The 26,419-nt window shown below is 38.7% G+C and overlaps 1 long non-coding RNA gene across 1 annotated transcript in view; it reads right to left on the minus strand.

Moving 5' to 3' along the window:
- Nucleotides 1–26,419, minus strand: part of LOC116705288 (uncharacterized) — a 75,513-nt gene that overhangs the window by 45,302 nt on the left and 3,792 nt on the right. Inside the window, exon 2 of the long non-coding RNA XR_004335895.1 lies at nucleotides 10,517–10,566. This is a non-coding gene — a long non-coding RNA (uncharacterized LOC116705288). The remainder of the gene's footprint in view (nucleotides 1–10,516; nucleotides 10,567–26,419) is intronic.

A 26,419-nucleotide genomic window follows, 5' to 3' on the forward strand; every position in this document is an offset into this window, starting at 1 on the left:
ATTATTTAGTTATTGATGGTGATATAATTCCTTTAAAATGAAGGTGTGTAACATGTAGATCAAATACTAATTAATAAAATATAAACATAAGCAATCTTTTTCGTTTGGGCAAAAATTACATGTTACATATCTTGAAACCCTGTTAAGAAAATTGATGTTTTAAAATGACAACATGTTCTAATGAATCTTATAAGGACACAAGAGGAGATTGAGCAATATTTAACAACAAAACTGGTATTTTATAAAAACTATGTATATAATGTGAAATTTAATGAATAAAATCCAGCTACTAGGATACGATAAACAGCCTACAAGAAGAGCATACTTATTCAAACCAGAACAGAAGCGTCATTTCGTTAAATTGGAATATATTCCCAACCATGAAAAGACGCTGTTAGGCTATTGGTAGAAAGATAAGAGATCATCTGAGAGAATACACACACCGTAAAGCAGTAGAAAGTGACTAAACTCAGTAGCCTACTACTAAGCGCCACAGCTTCACTATTCAGAATGTAAAGTCCTGTTATTTTTGTGTTACACTTTTTACTGAAAAGATAATGCTTCCTGTAACACAGATGTTTAATAATGGGTGTTTAATGATGTAAAATAGTGGCTGGTTGTGGTTCATGTTGATGGTAAATCGAAATTGAAAAGAAAAGTTTCGAAAAACAATGTTTTAAGTTCACTAAAATGTGGTTTACTTTAGACGCGGGTTAGTTAATTGTACCAATGATGTATACTGTTGGAGTGAACAGGCTGTTTCCTGTGGGAAGGAGTCGCCCTGTAGTGGAGAAAAACTGTACTACACCAGTCCGTCTAATTTCTCACCCATCTGTCTGCGGATACCCAATGACACACACTCATAGAACAACATGCACAGCCAGAAATGAACGCGCACACACACGCGCACACACACACACACACTCACACTCGACTATTACTATCAGTCACCTTGACTAAGGTTTCAGTTTCTTAAACGCCCATACAATGGCATCTGCTCCCACCCAGGTAGAAACTCCAGATGTGATGACTTCTTAATGCTGTGATGAAGTGGAATTAAGGGGGTGGAGTTTCCAGTCTTTATCAGGCTAAAGCCTCTAATGAGCTTATTAAATACGAGGCACTGTTAAGAGTTCAAACAGTATATAGAGTCAAGACATCTTACTGCATCTTTAATAACTGTAAATGATGAGAACTGCTGTTCACAATGAGCACAACTTTAACATTTGGCACTTGAGACACATTTATGTACTAGGATTTTCTAAGAATACAAATGTCTGTTATATAACTTTTTTTCCTTCTTTCCTGTCCCCTTAAATCATCTCATGACCCTTCATAGTCATCCTGTGGCCCTTTGGAGAGACACCACCCCTTGGTTGAGAACTACAGGACTGAAGTATTTGTACGTAAAGCAGTTAAAACTAGCTTCAGTAATTGATGCATCTAATTTCATAACACATCATTTACAGAAGACATTTTTCTGTAGTACTGATACTTTTAATTTACTTTACTTGCACGTTACATACTTTTAATAAAATTCTGATTTTACAGGCAAAACTTTTACTGTAATGGAGTTTTTTTAAAGGGTGTACAAGTAATTTCACTCAAGTAAAAGATCTGAGTACGTCTTCCACCGCTGTCCCATCAACATCTAAATGCCTGTGGGCATCGGGGCCAAACAGCTTCTACCTGCAGACTGAGCTAAACAAAAAAAAGAAATCAGCTACGCGCTCGCACTTTTAAGCATCATTATATTCTTGTGAACACTGACCTTTCAATATATAGTTTTCAATAACAAATGATTCCATGGTGGAGGGGATTGGTACCATAAGCCCTGCTGTTTTTGCCACGCGCCCTCCTCTCTCGTCGTTTTATTTGTTTTTCAAGATCAAGAAGAATAATGGAAAGAGCAGATAACAGCCACCTCACTTTTAGACATGAAGTTGAAACTGTGTGGTTAGAATTGAGTGGCAGAGGATGGCGATGTGTTAGAAGTTGCAAAAAGGTATTATCTCTGCAGCTTGGTACCAAATGTATAGTTTACCCACACTATGTTTTTTTCCACCAAGTAAAATATCTTCAATGACACCACCACTGTGGATTCCTGCCCTCATTTTATAAACTGTTGCAAGGTAAATGCTAAGTAATGCACAAGAAGGAAGTATATTACTTTGTTAGAAATAAGGTATATATGTACTGCATATGTTATATTTTGTAATCTGTCTTTTGTCCCGGCGGCTGTCAGACTATTCAACAAAACAGCAGGCTGGGATTTCCTGCACCCGGCTCTTATGTGTCCCAAAATGTTAAATACTGCCTACGTTTTGTCAGTGCCACATGCACTTACACGCACGCAGGGTCAGTCCGGCAAGCAAAACTAAAAACAGAGAAACTGGGATTACAACGCTGTGTGCACCAGTGGTGGACGAAGTACTCAGATGCTTTAACCTGAGTAAAAGTAGTAACACCACACTGTTAAATACTCTGTCACAAGTAAAAGTCATGTATTAAAAATGTTACTTAAGTTAAGAAGAAGAAGGAGAATATGGCATGAAAAGAAAAGACTAAAGTAATACCTTGAATTTGTACTTAAGTACAGTACTTTTTACCACTGGTGTACATATAGAGTGTGAGTTCAGTCTCTGCTCATTACTCCACTATATCTTTACATAAATAGGTGTTTGCTTCTATATTAATGTTCTGAATGTTAGGTAACTCCTTTAATCTTTTATTGCAGCTTTGTCTCCATGTTACTATTTCTTACTAGCAATTATGGTCTTGATTAATTGTTTAGTCTATAAAATACCGGTAGTAAAAAAAAAAAAAAATACACATAGACCGGTATCATTTCCCACAGCCCAATGAAATGTATTTAAATAGTTTGTTTCATTCTATTGATATATAACTGAATATCTTTTGGGTTTTGGACTATCATGTATGACAAATAATGCAAATGCAAATCTTCACATTAAAGAAGCTGTAAGTAGAGAAAATTTGAACAAAACGGCTAATCCATAAATTGACTAATCATTCTAGCTCTAGCTTTTAGTACACTTTGTTTTAGCTTTTTCGTGCTCCATTTGTAAACAATAGTTGCTCATCATTTACATAGGTTTACACACGTTGTCGCAGTTTTCTTTTCTCTTTTAAACTGTTATGCATCTGCTCTTGCACATGCTGCTGTGTGGGATCAATAAGTTTATTTAAATTAATTAAAAAAAGAAGATGCAACAGAAGTCTTTAGTTTTGTAACAACTTGTACAGTGTATAACAAACGTGACTGGTTTGCAACGCTATGAAAAAGCTAAATGCATCATAGACACCACTAGAGGATGAAAGTCTTCTCAAAGATGGCATCTTGTTTAAAGTTATTCTCAGGCTTCAACTGAATGCAGTCATCGCACATATTTAAAATGCTAACCAATTTCAGGTTTGACAGCAAGGCCACTTTAAAACATTAGTTGAACTCCGTAACCTCAGGAATCTCTAGTAGAATGACATTAGTCATTTTTCTATGGGAGTTAAAATAGAAAAAAAAGAAAAGAGCTTTTAGCTGAAAAAAATGACTAAGCTAACCACAGAATATGAGCGTTTGAAAACTTCTTTGTCATTTGTGACTTCTCTTACAACCCCCGAGTAATGAGCAGAGTGATGTTTGTGGCGTTCTTAGTCATTTACTGTATCTTAGAGCGTAATTTGTGATGAGTAAAGGTGCAACAGAACACACACACACACACACACCCACACACACCCACAAACTAGTGACCTACTATTGTTTTCAACTTGACAGGATATTCAGCTTTTGACATTTATTGATCTTGAACTCATTTGACTCATGAGAACAAACACCACGCGCTTATCCAGAGCGTTATGAAAGGTGTATCGTCATTTAGGGACACATATCGCCACTCTCAACCAAAACCTGCAAGCACAAGATATAAGCAATCATGCCTCATGCGCAGACCTTTTCTGGAAAGTGACTGCTTTTAAATGTTCTCTATCCTTTTGTATTTTCTTAAAATCATACTGTAAATTGAGCTCATGTTCAATTATGAGAATTTATTTACTTTTATTTATGATTGCCAACTGCTCCATCTGCATTCAATTCATTCAATTGAAACATCCACATGGTACCTCGACCCCCTGGTTGAGAAACTATACATTACTGACTAATTTCTACAGTGATAAGGTATTTTAAGGACAATGTCATGGTTTCACATTCAGACAAACCAAAACCAGTTTGATTGAAACCAGTACTAAGCTTAAAACAGACACATAAAAGCAATTCTGGCTCCATCTTCTCGTTTTGTGTTTTCTTCATCTTTTTGCATTGCAGCTTGTTTTTATATGTTCTCGTGTTCAGCATTCAATATGAAGTGCTCCCAGGATAAAAATGCACTCAACTTGGATCATTTCAAGTGAAGTTGGGTCAAAATTGCTGATGCTATTGCCATTTTCTTTGGGCATTTTCAGAGGCAAACACAACCTTTAACAATGGGAGTAGCACTACGACACACACACTGAAGCAAAGGACAGATACAGCATGGATTAAACATTAGGACATTCTCTTTTAGTGAGACTAATTACCCAGATGTTAATTTACAACAAGGGGTATAAGCAGGGGCGATTCTAGGATCAGACCTTTAGGGGGGCTCAGCCTCTTAATTGGACTGTGACACGGATGCAATGCCTTGAAAAAGTGTTAACCCGCCCCCTGCTGAATCAGTTAATTTATTAGCCGAGTCAGCTAATGTCTTTTGACACTATTAACACTATGATGGAACTAAACCTGAAACTTTTTAAGTTACAGTATTAATGACGTATTTTACACAGTGTTCAAACATTCCGAAATTTTAGTTACTTATGTTTCAATTTGGGTTCTAATCTGCGTCGAAAATTACCAACTTCTTCTCTGGGGACTACCAACGTTAAACTTCACAACCACACTCCTGCTCTTCCTCAGACAGATTAGCTAGAGACTCAGTCAAAGGCACAATCTCAATCACTATGTTTCTGTTAACCCTTTCCTTGACTGGGTTACAGGTGCATAGCATCGGCAACAGCAACACAGGATAGTAAAACTGTTTCAAACCCTTTGAACCCTTTGTCCTCTGTCACGAACAGACAAGTTCACAAACTAACTTGAAGCACTAAAACTTATTTATTTTTTATTTATTTATTAATCATTTTTAGGGGGGCTGAGATTAACTTTAGGGGGGCTGCAGCACATGGGTGTAAGTCACTGTTAGGGATGTGGACCTTAAAGATACTATATTTAGGGTTGTATTAACATGATTCACAATTCTTTAAAATACAAATCTGCTCAGTTTTAGTCCAACATTCTATAAATGCAGAGATTGAAAGTTAATTCTTGATCTTGAAAACAGCTGTTGACAAGACTATCTCAACACAATGTCCTTTGAGTATCTGATAAAAGAATTTAAAAAAAATGTATTTACTATACTCCCACTCCGGAAAAGATACTAAAAGGACGTTGTGATGAGATAGTTTTGTCTGTTTCCAAAGTCAGGACCAAACTTTCAATCTTAACTTTGAAGCCAACATGAAAGAGAAGTCCTTAAAATGCACGGAAACATAACATTTTGAACTTCTGACAACTGTACAAATTCCATCTGCTGAGGAAGACTGTGTAATACTTATGAAAGCTCCAGAACGGCTACTAAATGGACTTTGTGGTGAGATTGTTTTGTTAATCTATAAAATGTGTGTTTGACCTTCTAAAGCCAAGACAAAGAAACACCTGGACATAGTTTGATATTTCTGCCAATTCTGAGTGTTTTTTTTCATTCAGAATCAAATGTTAAATCACATGTGCAGTGTGAAGTCATAATTCATTACCTTTGTGTGAAAAAAAACATGTTTTACATTACAAAATAGCTCAGTGAAAAACTATGGAGTTTTATTTATCGGTTTTATTGAACAACGTAAAAGTCAACCAGGGCATTTTTGTTTTTGCTTTATTGTGAAAAGTTGTATTTAGGTGTATTGGAGTTTGGTATACCCTTTTTATCAGTGAGTTACAACCATTTCATGGATGTTTTTTTAGTAAACAATGTTACATTAATACATTTTGGTGTTTTATATTTTGTTCAATATCACCTCTGAGAGGAATTATCAAAGTGTTAAATATCATATGGAAAAAGACAACGCAATCTGTTGATATAATCAAGACTGCAGTCGTTTTACACTATAAAACATTATTTAAAAAAATGTTATTCTTCCCTGCAAACTTCACACTTTAAGAGTTAAGGTAGCAGATGAAACTACAAGTCGTCACTCATGTTAGGTTCAATATTGGCTTTTTTTTTTAGCTTAATACATTTTAATATGTGCAATCATTTGTATATGGATTCATTTGTATGTGATATTTCAGGTGGAGTATTATCATAAAAATGTAAAATAGTCTATTCTAAGACTGAAAGAACAGGGCCGATCGTTGTGTACCTTGACTGAGCTGTGGTGCAAAGTCATTCTCTAATCTCTCGTTTCTTCTTTAATCTTCTAGATGACACATAGCAAGTTCTCACTTCTTCTGTAGCTGCTCTTATCTGCTAAACCCAAATATTTAATATATAAATAGATACCGCTCAACCCTAGTTGAGAAAAAAATGTGTCCTTGTAATGTTGTATTCATCTCAAGGTCTTTTGGTGTGTAAAATATCAGAACTGAAACGTCTTCATGTTTCTGCTGAGTGGTGCTGAGTGCGAGTCTAGAAGGTAGACCTTTCATTTGAATCATCTGATCAGTCAGAGTTTTAATAGTTACCATTAATTTTATTTAAGCTACAGTTAATCTAATTGTGTGCTTGTTGCAGCAAAATCAGAATACAATTAGCTAGATAATGTTAATGTTATAAGTGTGATTTTTTTTGGGACAAAATAGCCATTTACACACGTGTACTGTGATTCTTTACTTGTTGCTCATACTCAATCTCATGCCCACCTTCTTCTTCTTTTCTTTTTTTCACAGTGGTATTCAAAGTAATGTCAGGGGACTCCTGGGAGTCCTCGTGAAAGTTTTAGCCATGTGACCCACAGCCCAAAAGTCTCCATGTATCAGTTTCATTAGTTACAAAATGGCGGTTTTCCCACAAGGGGTGCTGCAACACAATCAAACAGGAGTCTGTAGCCCATTATATGGCAACAAAGTGACATGAAAACATTTGAGACATTTTTGAGAACATTGAAACTAAGCAACTGGGTACAGCAGAACGTTTTCTAGTATGTAGGTGTTCTCTCCACTGGAATGGCACCCTAAAGGGTCCTTCATCCCCTTTTCTTGCACATTGGGCCGCCGTAGAGGGCACTTTATCAGGCTTAATCTACCGGGGCATCCAACAGGTAGTCAGTGCTGTTTTGCTTCAACAAATTTTGTTTGATTGTTAGTGAATGCCTTTATGTAGTAGCAATAAGTTACATTTTAAAGTTGACACTGGGTGCTAGCTAACAACGCAAACAGCCATCTATTCAAGTGAACCATGTAGTTTAGTGGACTAATTGAACATTAGTCCCACCCCCACAATCTTTTCCAGGTATTTCTTTGTTTCTTACCTGATTTTGTTATGTATTAATCAATTATTTACATTCAGCTAACTCTCCAGTAAAAAGGAACATGGTGGCCCTGAAATGGGTCATGCAACTATTGTCCATGTAGGCGTAAAGTTTAGATAAGTGTATCCAAGGATGGGATCATGATTAATAGCTACGTCAAATACTGTATTTTTCAAATGTATGGGGGAGTTGCAGTATGTGTTTGGTGCTTCTCTACCCGGCAACAGAGCGCTGAGTCATCTCTGGCGCAGCACTCCCACGCCTACCCACGCTGCACTGTTCTCGTTCTCTCTCAGTGGTGGAGATGCATGGCCATGACATGATACCAAAACTAACTGCATCACTTCATCTAGGCCCACAGATGACAAAAACACACATTTACCGTAATTGAGGGGTGCCTTGACGGAACAGGGCTGGCATAAGTGTGTGGCAGTGTACATGCGTGTGTGTGTGTGTGTGTTTGTGAACACTATATGGAAACTGATACCACTTATAGATCATTATGAAGAGTGGGAAAAAAATAGTGGAAAAAGAGCAGAGAGTGAGAGAGATATTATGTGTGTATTCTGCTGACCAACTCTCTAGACTACAGTTTCATGGCAGTCCAGTAGAGAAATGGCACTGCTAGAAAATAAATACAACAGGCATCTGATAGAAAACAAGTCAAATGAAATTTACAGGCGTGATTAAATTAAAATTTCAAATAGATTCAAAGTTTCTGGATGAACAGCATGACAGCACAGTTCTCAACCAACCAACACACATGTAACTACAAAGCAGGTCAGAACAACCGCAGAGACATCAAGTTATCCATGATTTTGTTGCGTCACGTTGTCAGTTTTGAACACAGAGGGATTTATTTAGACGGGGTTTTTAAAAGGGTCAAAAGGACTTTTTTTCCCTCAAATGCATGTTTAAATTAAACAGGCTAAAATATAAGTGCAACCTGCCCCTCATGAGTCTCTTGACTGTGGTATTTTCTTCAGATTGAATAAAAAATTATTTTGTATCTGAGCTCAAAAAATGGTGCAGACAGGAATGATGACCTTTGTAACTTTTCCAGCTGGTCCGTCATTGTATGTCATGACATACAACTGTCCTCTACATGTCCCTGAGGTCCTGGACATGAGAAGGTCCTGGGCTGCGCATGCACATCCATCACCATACAATGCACTGACCACACAGGTCTGGAACGCGTCTACGAAGAAAACCCAGCGTAGTATGTTCTAGTCTCGCACTGCCAGACCTACAGTATCTCTACAGGGCTGTGGAGAAAGGTCTGGCCCTTCTACACAACATTCCTGGATAGAAGAACAACATTCTCTGGTTTATTGGCATTTGTTTAAACCAATCACAGTTGTCTTGGGCGGTGCTAAGCGTGGCTCTTCAAAATGGTCTTTGGAAGGAATTTGTTTTGGTGGAATATTTTCACCCCGCAAAATAAATTGCCAAATACACAATATGATAAAGTTAACTGTTCACACAATCCAGTAACGTGAGCTATGTAAATTAGCTGGATACATGGTTAAACATAATTTGCAAACGTTTTCTTAAAACTTGCCATTTTCAGCCTGTCGCATTACTCAAGGGTTACGGTTAATGTTGCGCCATCTGACCAGGGTTTAGAGTTAGCTCAAAGAACCACTGATGGACAGTGGTTAACAATATTAAAATGGACTCAAAATCATTGTGGCAATTTCTACTTTTTGAGCAGCCAGTAAACTATTCTAGTGACGGTGTATTTTTGTAGACCAATCCAGAAAATACTGTAGGCAGAAAGTAGCCAGTAGCTGAATCTAGAACAAAGTGTTGTTTCTCTTTATACTAGATTGTTTTTTATACACTGAAAATCATTGCACATACAGTCAATGGAAAGACGCGAGAGGGTGGGATTTCAGAAAATTAGGAAAAAAACAATACAAAGAAAGAGAAAGAGAGTTCCTGCTGGGTTCTGAAAAACGTCGGGGGCTGAGCTGAATACACACACACACACACACACACACACACTACATTCCTAACAAGCTAACGTCTGTACTGTTTGGGAAAAATTAATACAGACGGCACAAATGGTCCAGACAGATTCAAAATGAGTCTTGAGTGCAGTGCAGTATGTGTTTTGACGGCCTCCTCATGTATGACATACTGGTCACAGATCTTGTGTACTGTGCGTCAGTACAGATTGTGAAACTCCCATTACCGTCACCAAGAGACTCATTTTGGTACACAGATTGATGAAGTTGATTAAAGTGCTCCTTTATTGGGGTTCTTTTGATCATCTTGTTCCATATAAAGACAGCTGCTGTAATATCACCAGGATATACAAACACTGCTACTTTCACTTCAGCCCTTCACAGGTGCGGTCACTGTGTCACATCATCATTACACAACTAAATTTGCCAAAAATAGCAGATGTATGCAGAAACCTGACTGACTGCCAAACACACTTAACACATTTGTCCTCATAGGGCTATTCCCCATCTCTGTGATTCTCTTGTCAGATTTTACATTACAATTCTTATTTTAACCGCTGTGGCGGAAAAACGGCTTCTGCAAGCTGTGCTATTTATTGATCAAGAAAAATCCCACACCATAATCTTTTTATAAAAAAGTGATTCATCAGCTGCTTTCCTAAGAGGAATAAAATGAATTTGAAGTTAAATAGACATTAAGCACCTCACTTACAAGTCCACCAAAGTTTGGAAAACATTTTGCAATATTTTCCATCGAGCTCTTGAGTCCTTCCTGCTCTTTAGCCCTGCGTTTTCTCCAGTCTTACAACTAAACAACATCAAATCTGGTTTGTTTTACAAAATCTTTTAAAGCAGAATGCTGATCTAGAATGAAGGCACAATTGTCCTCTACCAGCCCATACATTGAATCTAAAAGACACATTCTTTAACACTGCATTCCTTCTTAGATTTATAAATACCAGCCTTTCACTCACCAGTGTATCAGTCTTCATCCTCCTCTTCATCAGAAAGTCTTCACTGCAAACTATAAGGGCAGAGAAAGAGCGAGAAGAAAGGAAAAAGAGAGAAGGAATGTTTTAATCACTCTGAAGGAAACCAGTTATCTTCCCACACACATTGCTGAGTATCCTACACATAGACACACACAACACACCCTCACTCACACACACCTCCAAAGGTCAAGGATGAATCAGGAGAAGAGAGAAAAGAAGGGGGGAAAGGGATTAAGAGAATGGGAGATGGACATAACATGTTAAAAGAGCCAGCCTAGAAAAGAGGAATGAATAAAATGTAGAAAGAAAAGTAGATGACAGAGGGAGGAGAGCGCAGAGAGAGACTCGAGAGAGAAAGAATAAAATGCATGGCTTGGCTGAGTCATTGGTAACCACCACTTCCTCCTAGAGCTCTTTACTAATGAGTGGCCAACTTTCTGAGGCAAACACACACACACACACACACACACACACACACACACACACACACACACACACACACACACACACACACACACACACACACACACACACACACACACACACACACACACACACACACACACACACACACACACACACACACACACACACACACGAATTGTTTAATTAAACTATAATCCTTCTTACTTTCTCACCTTCACACTTCTCACACTATTTTCCTCTTTCAGATATGAGATGACTTTGTGTGTGTGTGTGTGTGTGTGTGTGAGAGAGATCTGTTCCAAATAAAGTCCAGAACACACTCCTCTCACCTAAACCTCAACACCATTAGGTCTCTCTTATTTTTGGGATTTTCAGTGATGCAGCAGCCACGTGGAAGTGTGAGGGTGAGAGAAAGCCTGAGAAGCTGACCTATCAACTGACCCTACTATGTGTGTCATGAGAAACAGCACAATCTGCTGCTACGTTAAAAAGTAAACAGTGTATCCCTTTCCCCAGAATTCCCAGAGGCATGGCTTCTTAACTTGTACCCATCCAGGGAAGGGTTACTGAACGCTCTGCTTCACAAGCACATTATAATATACTGTATGTTGGTGAAGAAATCAGGCTTTGTGCCTTGCATAAAGGAATAGTTCATTATTTGGGGGGAAATCCTTGTTTGCTGTCTTTCTGAGAGTGAAATCAGGCAATGGATATCAACCTTGATGTTGTGCGTTAAAGTGAGACTGTAGCTTTTTGAGGGAAATCCATTACAGTATTTTATTTACAAATAAAACTGACTTCATAAGCAATACATTCTTGCTCAATTTTATACGCTCAGGGGTTTTGTTAGCATTATGACCATTGGCTTACAGTATTTGGCTGTTAGATAGATAATGCTGCATAACTGACATTACTGAGTCACTCCCCTCACTTTACACCTCTAGAAGCAGGGGGAGCTGTCTGGCTCTTTGGAAACCAACAACTCTGAAGCTCATTAATTAACACACTATATCTTGTTTGTTTATACGTACATGAACAGAAATGTAAGTGGTGTTTTTAGGGGGAGTTATGCGCTGGAACCATTTCTTGAAAAGGACCAGATTCTTTTCTGAGCATCTCTGTCTAGTGCAGGTTTCAGTTTTAGCCTCTGTGACAACAAGACTGTGCACAGTAACATTCCCCTAGCTGTTTGCCAAGAAATATTTCCACCCCATACACAACTCCCCCTAAAACCACGATTTCTATGTACTGTAAAAAAATCACAACATGTCAATGAGTTGTTTATAGCCATATCTATTTACTTCAGACAGATCCAGACTAGCTGTTTTCACCTGCTGTAAGTCTTCATGCTGAGCTAAGTCAACCTTGTGCTGACTTCAGCTCAGTACTCATCGCACAAACATGGGGCTATAACTAAATCTCTCTCATCTCACTCTCAGATAGAAAGCAAACAAGTAAATTTCCCAAAATGTTAATGAGCTTAACCCAAGGCTGTGTTACAGGGTGCAGTTAGACACAAGAAAAGTTTAGGTATAGGAAATTTGAGACAGACATACTTTGCCTCTGAATCAATTCTACTAAATGCCTGCAAAGCATGAGCAAAACAGCCAAATGGGATTGCAAAAGTGAGGCTCGGTCAGTTGAGCACTGAGATCAAAACAGGAAATAAGGCTCATGGTGGAAGTGCATGTTTCATAACCTTGGGAGCACAAAGTTCAAGGTTGGTAATCTATGATGACCTGTGATCATCTCTGCACCTGACTAGAAAGGGTCCAACTACACTGGTTCAGGTCATTGAGGCTAGTAATTTATTTGTATCCATGTGGGCTTAACTCCAAATGGTTTCATTTTATCTCATGCTTTTCAGAGAACTTTAACCATCTGCACCCTCAACACGGCCAGCACTTTCTGTGACATTTAGGAATTTGTCATCTTGCCCTTGGTTTTACATATTGACAGATAAAGTGAACAAAATGACTGCATGATCCTGAGAATGTATCATCCGGTTTGTCTTGTCCTGTGATATTTAAAAGTCTTGTACAGTCAGATGTAACCTTACACCCACGCATTCCGATACAGTTTGCAATGATTCAGGACAAGTTTTAGCATTGCAGAGATGCAACCGACCTGGAATCATCCATAATACCAAAAAGTGTGAATCCTGGATTTGGCGACTATTATAATATATTAACAGTATAAATCAGCCTGCCTCTGAGGTTATTGTGATACACATTCATTCCTGACCGATCCAGCCAAGCCTCCTATCCGGAGGAAATCATGGGAACTCGGAGCCAACTTTGTAAATACACACAGTCTCCTCTGCAGTTCCCACGCTTTTCCCAACACACACACATACACAAAATAGGCATGGACATAAGGACTCATGCATATTATGTTTAGTCATGCTGGCAGTGAAAGAAACGGGTAACACACACAAATCATAACACCGGATGATTCAGCCTGGTAAATTACACGTATAGTATATTGGTGATGAACAAGATATGATAATTCTGCATGCAGTGTTACTGCAGCATTAGTCTATAGCAATGATGTTCCACTTCCGGGATTTCTCCGGTGCCGAAAGGAAATTCCACCAGATACATGTATTTTTAGTTTGCTTCCACTTTCTTTGTGTTGGAATTTTAAATTTGGTGAATTTATGACTATTTTTGACAGCTGCTTAGATCTCTGCATAGTAAATTGAGACAGCTAAACTACACTATCTGTCCAATCTGAGTTTTCTCTAGCACGACTATTTTGCAGCGGCTCTTTGCAGATGACAATTCTGATTGCTTTAAAACAAAAATGCCATTACACCAGAGCACATTTTCCTCCAATCCTCGAATGCTATGTGGAGTAGCCTCATTTAGCCTCCTTCAGCGCACTTTAGAGGAGGGTCTGGTAAGAATGTGTATGCCAGTTTCTGGTAGAAGACCATCCAGCTAGAAGCTACCCTGCCTTGTCACTGTACAGCACTTTGACCCTGGGTATACCAGAAATAATAGTCAAAAATAATTACACATATTGTATAGTCTGGCGCCCATGAAAATAGAGGAACACGACAGTGGCCCCTTGTAGAGCAAGGTCAGAGTTAACACTAAAACTGGTAATATCATCAGAATTGCGTTATTTGCCAAATACACAATGTACACTGGGATTTGACTCAGTGATATAGATCAGTAAAACAAAGTAAAAAAAAAAAGTTGAATATAAGAATTATATACAGCTTGATACAAACACTACATACTGTAGAATAAAATAGTGCTACATTTTTCAAATATAGCACAGTGTGTTTGTGTGTGTGTCTCTCTGCGCACTAGCGGGCACCTGTTCCTGGCCTGTGAGTCGCCTAGCTGTTCACACGATGTGTTCCGGTCCGTTTGGTGTGTGCCGAGGATGCAGGGTACCACACAGTGATGGAGGATGTGAGGACACTTCATGGTGGCTCTGTAGAATTGGGTGTGATGTTCTCTGGTGCACTTGACGTGAGATGAGTGTGTCTCCCATCTGAAGTCGCTGGTGATTGTTCTACCCAGGAACTTAATAGACTCCTTTACAGCTGCGTTGTTGATGAGCAGTGGGGGATGTGAAGGTGGGCGTTTTCAGGAAGTCCTTGACCATCTGTACCATCTTTGTGACATGGAGCTATAGGTCGTTATCTGTACTCCATACTGCCAGCTGTGACAGTGTTCCTGTAGGCTGACTCATCATTGTCCCTGATGAGGCCTTGGACTGTGAAGTCATCAGCAAACTTGACCAGCTAGATGGAAGTGTGGCAGGAGGTGCCTTCAATGTCCCTGGCAAATCCTTGATTTGCAAACGACACACATAGAAACAAGACAACTGATACATATGTGAAGAAGGTTCAAGAGACTTTGATGACTTACACAGAGGCATTTAAAAAACAACTTCTGAAGTCCCTGTCCTCCTGTAGGTGTGAGGAATGAGGAATTCTAAATGACAACAACAGTGTCAATGCATCCACATGATGCCGGCCTTCACCCCCCCCCCCCTCCACAGAGTTGGTTGGAGGACACGGAGGATTAAAAATCATGACGGACTATTCAGAAGTGGAGATTATCTTCACTCAAGCTTTATGCATGAAAGTCACCGGGCAACAATATTTTCTAAACATAGCCATATACAGAGAGTTTTTTGAGCTGATATGCTTAATTAGCATTGTATCAACTACTTTGGCAATAGCTTGAATGTAACGGACGTCCATTAATGTAAAATAGTTGCGCAGTATAGCTTTAAGTGTAGCTCAACCTTCAATGTAAAAGATACTGTGAGCGCTGTAAGCATGTATTCATTTCTAAATCATTAACCCAAACACCTCAGCACAGACAGAAAACCATGTCAGCCTGACCATAGTAGTGCTTATCCTTACATGTGTGCACAACACGCATCTACATCACATCTCAATATTCTTGGATAATGAAGTACAATTATTACTAGTTCCGATAATTTCTTAGTTACATGTGCAATATCTGTATTTACTGCTACTACTTATAGTCACACTATACTTTATTCATGCTTATTTTATACTTTATTTTATACTATTACTTAATACTTTATTCTTACTGAACTAAAAAAGCATTTGTCCAAGCCGTTGTTTAAGAAGCAATCTTTTAACTCAATCTTACTTCTAAACCTACTCTTACTTTACTTCTACTTAACCATTTATTTATTGCACTGTTGCTGTTACTTTATTCCTTTATACACTTATTGACTAGGTAAAGAGACAGAGTCTTTGACTGAGTGAGAGTACAGGCGCAGCAGCCATGGGCAGTAATAGGAAAATAAGTGTTTTTTTTAACATTTAAAACATGTTACCATGTTCTATGAGAATCATAAAATAAAAGTATGAATCTTAAAACAGTACATAGTCTCCTTTTAAGAATACAAACTCACCAGAGGGAAGAAGAACTTCTAAACAAAATATCAAACAGAAAGAAAACCTCGGACGAGTAGCGCGCCTGACTCATTTAGACACCCCCATATTTTGTGTTAAGTAACCAGTAACCATGTCTTCACTCTGCAGGGTCTGCTGACCTCACTCCAAGATACATGCCAATGGGAAGAGTCAACAGGTGTTGGCTGTGTTACTTCTTTACTAAGTCCCACTAATTTTGTAGTTTTTCCACACATGACATTTAAATAGTGTTATGTAATGTTGTCAGTCACATAAGAGAAAATATAAAGTTCAACTGCTAAATAAATACAAAGTTAATATGCTGAATATGGCAAAATCAGTCCAATGCTATACTATGACACACTGTGTCAAGATTAATATTCATATTTATAACACAACATTTTAGAGTATTTTTGTCATGTGTTTCCTAAATGCATGATGCCTGCAAACCTGATGCCTGCAAACACTTAAAAAATAAAATAAAAAAATTGTTAACTTTGCTGTCTTTACATTCCTGCTCAGAGTGAGAAGGCAACTGTACAGTAACTTTGGTGACAAACACAATATCAGCTTACGCAACAAATTTATCTCTAATAGCACTATGTCTGAATTAGCTTCTTCAAATATTATATGTTGAGGTTTATTTCAGCAGAAATCATTTCCATCCATCTGTCACTCTAACTCTCTTTTTCATCACAGTATATGTACTCAAAATGCACATGGGCGGACAAAATACAAACATGCATCAATACAGTACAGAAGTCCTGCAACAAAAAGCAGTATACGGCCAAAATGATCACCAAGACAGTCTTACCAACAACTTTTCATTGCCTCAGGCATGTATTGCAGTGTAGTGTCTGTTCTATTTTGTCTGCCACTGCTAAATTATTCCCTGCCCCACTTCTCTCGTCTTTCCTCTCACATTCCCTCAGTCTCCCTCAGTCCGGTCTGGGTCTAAGTTATGAGTCAGAAGGAGCAGAGGCTCTGACTCACCTCTTCTTGAGTCTAAACACTATTAGTTACCAGTTGGTACACTGAGGCGCTTTTGTGTTTCTGATTAGCCCACCGTGGCACATGGACAGACATGGGGTGTGTGAGGGACTTTTCCCCTCAGGGGGTTATCCTGTGTCGAAATGGGAGCCTATGTATAGCTGCCAATGTCTGCATCATGTGAGTTTTCATTAGCATGGGAGGCATTTGGGTGTATTCCCAGATTTGTGTGTGTGGTCCTGTGGGGTGAATGTGTGTGACAGAGAGAAAATGTGTATGTTTTTTGGATGCATGTATGAGTGAGACCTCCTAGGTTGCTGATGCTGCTGCAGGGGAGATGTCTTTGTCTCTGCCGAGGGTCTAATAGTGACTCAGTCTCATTGAAAGGATAAATGAACGCCCTAATCTGATGAACTGGATGGGTGTCCCTCTCTATAGTGAACTGGGACTCTGCCAGACATGACTTAAAACACAAATACTTTTTTCTTAGTTACTGTTACAAAGTGTAAATAGAGCTGCAACCATTAACCAATTAAATGATTAATCAATTCATAGAAAAAATGATTAACCATTTAAATAATTTTTCAAACAAAAATGCCAAATACAGTTTCAGGTTCTCAAATGTGAGAACATTTATATTACAGTAAATTGAATATCTTTAGCTATATCTTTATTTTTGGACTGTTGGTTGGACAAAAAAAAGCATTTGATGACGTGACTTTTGGCTTTTTTTCCAAACTCTAGAGAGTGGAGGAGGCACCTGATTTCCACTTTCTGATTTGAAACAAACAAAAGCCAAACTTTCCATTCTGTCTGACATTTACATTTAGCGCTCCCGACATAACGTTCAATCAGTCAGTGCCTTTCAGTTAAACACCCAGTCATACCAGAAGACAGGGCAGCACGTATCCATCTTAATAATACTGCACGCCGACAAAAGAGTGGCAAAGGACAGTGTGCGGCATTGGATTGGAGTCTTCAGTGGTGCCAAAAAAGGTGACCAGGGTCAGAGAGTTGGGTTCAAGTTCAAAATTGGGGATTATGGATAAGGTTTGTAAAAACGTCCCTCCAGTATTTTTCCAACTAGGACAACTGTGACTGTGAGTTTCACAGCAAACTTTTTTTTTTTGAATCCTCGTTCTTAGTAGGCCTATGTTACAAACATTCTGGCATTTTTTCATCAAAATATGAAATGCCAGTCTTTTGGTCAATCTACCAATTTTGTCCAGACTGAAATATATTTATTGGATGAAATGCTGTACAGTGATCCCCTGACTATTCCTCTAGGGCCACCATGACATTAGCATTTGGCTTTTAGTGAAAATTTCAACAATTGTTGGATGAATTCTGATTAAAAGAATTTAGACATTCATGTTTGACTCAAGATAAACTGGAATCATTTTGGTGATCCCTATCTTGCAACACCATAAGGACAAGAAAAACGTTTGTAAAATTTGTATTTATGTCTAAATAATAAACTAATGACACTCTTCAACTCAGCTGTTCTTTGGTGCTATTTAGCAAACATGTTACAATGCTAACACATTAATGGTAAACATGGGGACAACTATACCGGCTATAACGTCAGCATTGTTATCGTGAGCACGTTGTACAGCCGTAAAGAGCCACTAATTGAAGCTGAAAACAGCAACTGTAGGAGCATGCGACAAATGACCTCCCTTTCCCATACATGCTGGAAAATTCCAACTGCAGCTCAGTCAATATTCACTATAAATGAGAACGCATACACACAGCCACACATTGCTGCCTTCCCTGAGCTCATGTACTGTGTGAACCAAAACCCGACTACTTCTCACTGCTCTCCTACATTGTTGTTTTTAAGTATGCCGATCAATACCGCCGGCTGACAACCAATCAATACCACCAATTTCTCAGGGGGCAAGGTTTCAAACGTTAGCCCTCTGGAAATGACAGTGGTTGAAAGAATCCACTGATGGTGTGCTGGGACGGACGGACGGACGGACGGACGGACGGACGGACACACACACGGACACACACACGGACACACGGACACACACACACACACACACACACACACACACACACACACACACACACACACACACACACACACACACACACACACACACACACACACACACACACACACACACACACACACACACACACACACACACCTGTGGGAACCACTGCCCTCTTCTGGCAATAAGCAGGACCCACATGAAAACAATGTCAACGGTCATACTTTTGTCTCTGTGGATAGATTTTGATTTTTTTGTCATATTTTTCCCTATTGACTTCAGTCCAGCATGACTATATATATCTTCAGTGCATTAAATAGGCATATTCTGTGCAGTTTGGGGAATAATATTTCTGTGAATTAAAAATAGTTTCTTAAATAACTTTTACTTTATATTCTACTCCGTTACTGCTTTATTCTATCTCAGAGCTGATTCATACAGTATTATTTGTATGAATATTTCTTCCAGGCAAACCTGTAATGGGTAATAGCAGGAGTTTATTGATCATGATGAACGGCCTTCCACAAAGATGAGAGGAGCGATCAGCAATTGAGCCACAGTCCTAGACTTGTAGTGATTTAGTGTCTTGCTCAAGAATACTTAAACCATTATATTTATCCTTAACATACTAATATACAGTATTTACACATAAACTTACACTCATACACACAATCTTACAGATTTTTCAGATTTTTACTCAGTCATGTACTATATATACACACTTACTGTAGACTAATGCATAATCACATTACTGTTTTATTCACGTATTTCTTTTTCTGTTTTAACCTGAATTTAAAAGCGTAATCAGTGACAACAGATTAGCTTTAGCTAGACACTGTTGCACTGCTTCTACTTTTGTTGAAATCTCTATCTGTAGACAAATTATTAAATAAAATATGCTTGAATTAATTATCTTAAGGTCCAAAAGGCCCGCTAGGTAGAAGACTACAAATATTAGGAATAAAACAATTAAAATCCAACAACTAAAAGAACATGTGAAATATGTTACAATGAAATAAGATGAAAATAGTGGGAGAAAAATAAAATTTACAAACATTTACAAAAGTTTTTTTAAAGATACATTTTAAGGAGTGACTTATGGGTTGAAAGCAATTCAAAAAGAAATTTAGCAGCTTTCAAACTCAAACAGCAGGTGGAGGCAGAGTGGTCTTGTAGGTTTAAGGCTGAAAGGTTGGCTGACTCATCTCGCTCTGAAACCCTGGGCAGATGAGATGTAGGTCTGAAACAAATGGTTATTTGACATATTGGTTTTATTAATAAATTCATCATTAAAACTGAGATGTCAGAATATAGTGACGAATGCCCATAAAAAGTTTATTTATACTCCCTTATTTGGTTTTTAACAGAATGTTGTAAAGGTTGTACCTTTTTTTAATCCTAGTAATAATATTCATGTTAACCTGCTGTCTTTGTGGTTTGCTGCAGCTACCAACTACAGTGTGCAGATGTTTATGAATATGCAGATGTGGATCCCTACAATATGCGTCATGTCTGTGCTTTTCCACTAGGTGGTGATACAACCCTGTGTACAGCACAAGGTGGTGACATTGGTTCCATATTTATGCAAGAAGTAAAATGTGGTACTGTAGCAGATAAAAAAAAAATATTAGAACATTTTTTATACTGTTGAGGGTTTTCAAACATTAATCTTGACTTACTTACTGTCAGAGCAATCAGGCCAGATCGTTATTAGTCACTTTTAGTGTAGGAGATCCGGGTTCAATTCCCACTGCGATACATTCCAATGTGTCCCTGAGCAGGACACCTAACCCCTAGGTGCTCCAGAGGCGTGTGACATTACATATATCTAGCAATTGTAAGTCAGTATGGATAAAAGTGTCAGCTAAATGACATGTAATATAATAATGTAACTTTTGTGACATAAATTATGTCAGCTCTGTTTTTAAGAATGAATTATGAGAATTGCATGATGCAATATGCATAAAACAAGCATATTTGTTCTCTCCATTGCTGTGTGCTGTGGGTTTGACCTTTGACCTTATCTTTCGCTGTGTGCTCACAGGAAGTTGCTTTAGCATCAGCTCAATTGAATAAAGGCAGACATGTAAATGCATGTGAGGCAAAAAAACATTTTGCATGAAAAGATAATCAGTTTTACTTTTTTTCTGTACAGTTTCAGGCTCCACAACCACTTCCTCTGCTGTGAACCCACTGGGTGCAGGTCTTTACTGGAAACCAGTAGCTCTGACTAAAATCTCCACTGTAGTAGTATACGGTGCATTCGTGGCAGCCGTTAGCAATAAACTGCACAGTGAGAGACAGTTAACCCCTCAGTGGCGTCTACACAAGAATTGTCACACATTGTCCAGCCACCCAGGTGCACACCCTCTTACTGGAAACCAGTAGCTTTAAATGTGAACCAGTGTGGTCGCCCCACTAAACCTGCCCACAAACACCTTCATGGGTATGAGCGAACTGTTGTTTCTACAATTCTGATGAGAGCAATTCACATTCAAATAAGGAAGAGAATTTGTTTCAAAGTTCAAGCACTGATAGCAGACATGGGAGTGTCATCTATTTAAGGTATGAAAATGGTTCTCTGACCAAACTGAAAATAAAGAAGACACCAGTTCCTGATGTAATGGTCTCATTTTCCTATTACTGTATACAAGCAAGAGTCCAAACCCTCAGAGAAACAGAAGAACTCTGCAACAAGCAAAACTGCAGCCTTCCAAGTCCTTTCTGTTGGGCTATGCTATAAGAAAAAACAACTATGCATACATGCAATGCATTCGGCTTCCATCTGCTCCCCTTTTTAAAACTTTAAATCTGGATTGGATCACCAACAAAAGCACATGAGTTTGATCTCTTTCTGAGTCATCTTTCTAAGAAGAAGACCCGGAATGAAAACACAACCCTCTCTTTCCACCAACCCTCTCTTTTGGAGGTACAGTGACACACACCAGTAATAAGACACCACCCCTCTAAACTTTAAGTAAGTAATCTAAGTAATGAGTTAAAAACATACATCCACTTGAAAAGTGTGATAAGACAAGAAATGTGCTTCCAAACCCACTGTGCTTTGACTATACCTACAAAATAAAATCATGAAAAGGATACAGCTGGCCACAGGAGCGACAGGTATGCACACTCACATCACCCACTTACTCATACATTTGCACAAACAACCTCATAAAATTCACACAAACAAGCCTAAACACTGCCATACACAGATTAATACTGTATATAGACATGCATTCCTCTACACTCCTTTACACATAAACCCTTATTGAACCTATGCTCTTCTCATGTGAAATTAGCATAAAACAAATGTTGTGGTTTTAACCTCAGTGACAGGATCTTGTTTCTCACAAACCCTTAGGCTTTTCAGAAAATGTTCAAAGCCCATTGGCTAATCTGTAATATGCAACACATCGCCTGTTGAGTTTCAAACAAGGCAACCATTATCAATTCCTGAAAAGTTAGATGTTGGTGATAAGAGTTTTTTTTTTTTTTTTTGCCTGACGGGTCTTATGTAAAAATCAACACTTGACAGTAAGAGAAGAAAAAGTGCTACTGTCCCTGTGCTGTCAGTGACGCATGCTTGTGTGCATTGACATGCACTGTGGTAATACACACTGCACACTTACTGTATTCTCAAGTGATTCCAATACGGAGTCAAGAGTGTTGTTGATTAACGTCTTATCACCATGGCAATGGCCATACTTGCGACACTGGAGATTCCTTAGGGTTTAAAGAGGATTTGACAACTTTTATAGAGCTTATAATTTACAACAAAATGTTAAAAACACACCTAGCACTACCTCTAAGATCATCTTCCTTTCCTTTCTTCCGGCAAATGAATCGCCTTTTTGAGGGGCTTTATACTCAAAAACTCACCAAAATTGGCAGTCACATCACCTCTGGGGAAAAGCTACGTATTTTAAGTGTTTTGTGAATAGCCACACATAAATGGCTCGATAGCGCCCCTACAATATTTTTTTTTTAAAGTAGCCCCTGCAGTACTTTTCAACACGTACAAAAAAATGTGATTGGAGCCATACCCAATAACCCAATGGGAAGTCCGCCATTTTGAATTGAAAGTTCAAAATGAGTGTGATTTTGGCCATTTCCACATGTCATACTTTAACAAACTTCTCCTAGAGATTGAATCCGATCAACTTCATATTTGGTCTGTGCCATATGAAGACGTTAAAGATGAAAATGTATTAAAAGAAAAACTTTTCGTCATAGGGCACGGCCGTGGCGGGGCGGCCATTTTGTGTGTTTTGCCATCAAAACAGGAAGTGGGTGTAAATTGAGTGCACATTGTCCAATTGGCTCAAAACTTTTCAGGATTCTTAAGAGTCCAACCCTGACAACATATACAGGCAAATATTGGCTCAAAGTCATAGCACCAAAGGTTTCATAGGAACCAAGGTGGTAAAACAGCAGAGGAACAAGGTACTCCTTCAACTGAAGTGAGAACATGGAGTGCAGCTAGTGGCAACGGGAAGTAAACCTAAAAGTCAAAGTGCTACACTTAAACTCCTCCTGGAGATTTCCTCCAATGGACTTCAAATTTTGTCTGTACTATCTCATCACCTTAAAGATGAAAACTTATTAATAGCAAAAGTTTTCGTCAAACCGTGTGGGCGTGGCGGACATTTTGCATTTATCGGTGAACAAAGAAGTTGTTGTAACTTCAGCGTACATTTTCCAATTTGGCCGAAATTTCTCACGATTGACAAGGGTCCGGGCCTGAGGTCATGTATAGCCAAAATTTACTTTTGGTCATAGCGCCCCCCGCTGGCAACAGGAAATCAGCCTTATATGACGAACTTCATCCAATTTACATTAAACTTATATTTAGTCTATATGTGATACTGAGCCGCCCCCTATAATTTAACCATGCTTTTGTATTCAGGCCACGCCCCCTTTCATAAAATTTGAGCCATTTAAGGTAGACCCTTGTGTGAGGTACCATTGAACTCAGCAGAGAGTTTTTTTTTGATTGGTGAGGGTTTGACTCGCCCCCTATGCTGTAGCCACACCCATTTGGTCTAACTGATGACCCATTTGATTTAGACCCTTGTGTGAGTTATTACTGAACTCAGCAGAGACTTCCTTTTTTTATTGGTATAGGTTTATCCCGACCCCTATGTTTAGGCCACGCCCCCTTTCACAGCTGATGACGTAGAGTCTTGTGAGAGGTATCATTGAACTCAGCAGAGAGTTCCCTTTTCATTGGTGCTGATTTGTAGTGTGTAAGTCGTGCAAATGCACGGTCATAAGGAGCAGCATCCGTCAGTAACCCCGATACGCACAGAGGCCCATCCAATGCTGCTTCCAGCTTTAATTACATTTAGTTTGTTTTTTTACACAAAAAGACATGATGATTTTAGGGTAGTTATGTGCTGTAACACTTTCCCAAAGAACAGCATCCAAGTGCAGTGAATTTCTGGAGTCTCAGCTGGCTTCCTGGCAACCTTATGGTAAATTCATGTTGAAGCTACTGTTGCTAGCCATTTCCCCCAGCTTCCAGTCTTTATGCTAAGCTAGGCTAATTGTCTCCCTGCTCTAGCTCCATACCAAATGCACAGAAATGAGAGTGGCATCTACTTCTAATCCAACTCACAGCAACAGAGCTAATAAGCATATTTCCCAAAATGTCTTACTATTCCTATAAGGCCGTAATGAGACCCCAAAACACTCCACTAAAACTACAACTGCTGGAAGTGAAACATGGCTACTGATGGAGTGGTAAAGCGTCAAGACAACCCACTTTGCATCAGTAACTTTATCCACTGTGGTTCAGAAAAAAGGTTTCATAAGAACCAAGGTGGTAAAACAACAGAGGAACAAGGCACTCCTTCAACTGAAGTGAGAACATGGAGTGCAGTTGCAAAAGTTGTATTGCGACCAATGAGACACCATGACTCATTGGAGCCCATAAAGACTACAACTGTGGCAGTGAGATGACTAGAGCTAATTTCAGTATGTGTGCAATGTAAAAGCTTCCTCCTCATTTGTATTTGTCGCTGCACAGACACAAGGTTTACTTTCATTTGAATAATCTGTAGTTTGCATCTCTCTCTGCAACATAGAAAGCAGAAGTAGGCTCCAAAGACATCTGATGACTACATGCTGAAGTGAAGCACAGAGAACTATCACCCGGCTCCACAGTTCTCCTCAGCTCTACAGAGCCCTTTAGCATCTTTCAGCCTATTGTTTTGGTTTTACGGCTGCAGCCTTTTCTTTTCCAGCCGCAACAGGCAGCTGTTTTTAGTAAAAAAAAAAATTTAAAAAACAAACACCAACAGTACACAACCTGCCCAGCACTGCAGCCTAAAGTTAAAAGGAAACTCAATGGCATCAACTTAAAACATGATAATATGCCATTGTGTTAACAGCTTGTGTTTGTTGCCTACAAGTGGCTTAGAAAGCAGTTAATGGAGTTTCAATTTATGAGATAGTTTTGGATATTTTGAAGTGGGGTCACATGAGGTACTTATCCTATAGTAGATGGCGGTCAGGTTGGCATGTCCGCAGTTAGGAGAAGCAGATGGGAGTACCCTTACAGAAGCTAAGGAATATACTGCTTTTGACGGGCCACACAGCAATAAGTGCCACCTAAAAAAAGGTCCACCCAAAAAAAAATATATATATACTGCTTTAAGGTTCTGATATATTTAGAATATCTTTACTGTTTTACCTTGCTTTTGACAGTGAACTGAAGCCGTTATATCCATGTATTCTCTCCACAAAGCCACCAGACTCCTTTGACAAAAACAGTAATTTTGCATCACAAAACACCTTTAGTTTGACTTAAGTTTTTTGTAGTGTGACACGGGATGGAATTGTGACAACACTATCTTTGTCCTTTTTTGACCTACTGTCTGTAGCCTTTTTTCCAACTTTTGATCAACAGTGTGCTGGATTCAACTTTAGGGTGTGAATTTCCCAAAATCTCACTAAGCATGGCAGGAAAGAGGCATAACTATGTAACGTTAGCTTAAGTTATGTCATGGTCAGGCTTTCTACATGCTTTCACTTTCTGCTGCAGCGGATTGTTAATTATTTACATTTAATCAGGTTCTTCGTCATGGGTTTTAGGATCAAATCCTTCAATGTACAAAAGAACAATTAATTGAACAAAATTTCACTTGAACTTGAATCTCACCTGGCTGTGACAGATGAAATTTAAGATGAAATGTAATTCCCACTTTGAACTCTCACCTTTCTCTGCTTCTACCTGTGTCTCAATAGGAACATCTCTTGTGTACACTTCCTCTAATTTGTCTATTCACTTTTGTAAATTAATTCTCTTCCTTATGGCTTATACTGCAGAAAATGGCCACATCTAGAGTATATTAAGTGATTTTATTTTTTAATCTAGCAAACATACACATGGTTTAAAAATATAAATAAAAAGGGGGAGAAAGTTTTAAATGGGGAATAATTAGTCAACTGCTTTCCCAGTTCGATTATTTGTGCTAAGCTACGATAAGAAATCCTCAACCTAAATAGACCTTCCTCATCGCAGATAAAAGTCATGCCTGTAGGGCT

The sequence above is a fragment of the Etheostoma spectabile genome, chromosome 17 (assembly GCF_008692095.1).
Source record: "Etheostoma spectabile isolate EspeVRDwgs_2016 chromosome 17, UIUC_Espe_1.0, whole genome shotgun sequence".
NCBI lineage: Eukaryota > Metazoa > Chordata > Actinopteri > Perciformes > Percidae > Etheostoma > Etheostoma spectabile.